We start from the raw sequence: 1,305 nt of genomic DNA, 5'->3' as shown, positions 1-1,305 counted from the left end.
ACATTTAACATGGTAAAACATTTAACATTTAACACAACATCATGAATACCCCTATTATATTTGGTACAGGTACATTAGACTATATGGTACCACATCTGTTCAATCGCTTACCAGAAGAACTAATAAATAAATCAACCACAAAGAAAACCAATAAAATAAATATTTGACTGGGTACTTTCTTCCTTCTATGATTCTCAATAATTGATTTTGATTCACCAAATGACCATATCTTTTAGTATTTTTTCTTAACTCCACATATCGTTCATTATTCATTATATTATGACCCAGTCAAATATTTATTTTATTGGTTTTCTTTGTGGTTGATTTATTTATTAGTTCTTCTGGTTAGTGATTGAACAGATGTGGTACCATATAGTCTAATGTACCTGTACCAAATATATTGTTATAGGGTGGTTCGATAAATTAATTTTTTTTTCTAACATTCTTTAAATGTAATTTGAAGGTATTGGATTTAATTCCCTATTACTTTCCGACAATAGTTATGATAAATAAATGAATGCATCTGTTCATTAAATTGAAGAGCATATTGAAAAATATGCATTTATGTTAACATGTTATATTCATTACCTTCATACAATACAGGAAACGTCCGTACATTCTTGATATAAAAAATATGAGGTATTTTGTTGTTTAAAATGTAAAAAAATCTTTCAATGTATGATAGTGAGTTGATCATGATATTTTCATTAATATTAAAATAGCAATCGATTTCGATTCATGTTAACTCGGACAAAAGGATGTTTTTTCCTTAAACATCCGGTCTAAAATGACTAAATAAGCATTCCCTTTACCAGCTGATACGTCAATCAATCACGACGTGTTCTGGATGAGACAGTCAGATATTTTTATCAATTGATTTAAAAATATCAAATATTTTCAAAGACAAAGAAATAACGAAAAACTTTCGATACTTACAAAACTAAAAAGAAATTCATATGTTATTTGAATATATTTAAAGTTATTGAATTTAATTCATTTAATTTCTTACTACCTTCCAACAATTATAAATAAATGAATATATCTGTTAAAGAAATAAAGGATACATTTTATTTATTTATTTATTTAATGTAATTTACATCTGTACAAAATAATAAATACAATAAGTAAATCTATCGAATGTTTCATTTACACTTGAAAATCTTGGGAAGGAACTACCGATTGGTGGCCTCGGAGGATTATCAGGGATTGTTAAGGATGAAAGATTAACAATTAATGGGTTAGGATGGTTAAGGAGTTTGGAATGAAAAGACGCATATCTGTTTCGGGTCAAATCTGCAACGAATG

The sequence above is a fragment of the Halyomorpha halys genome, unplaced genomic scaffold (assembly GCF_000696795.3).
Source record: "Halyomorpha halys isolate HHAL.00 unplaced genomic scaffold, Hhal_1.1 Scaffold28.1, whole genome shotgun sequence".
NCBI lineage: Eukaryota > Metazoa > Arthropoda > Insecta > Hemiptera > Pentatomidae > Halyomorpha > Halyomorpha halys.
This window is presented reverse-complemented; position numbering follows the sequence as displayed.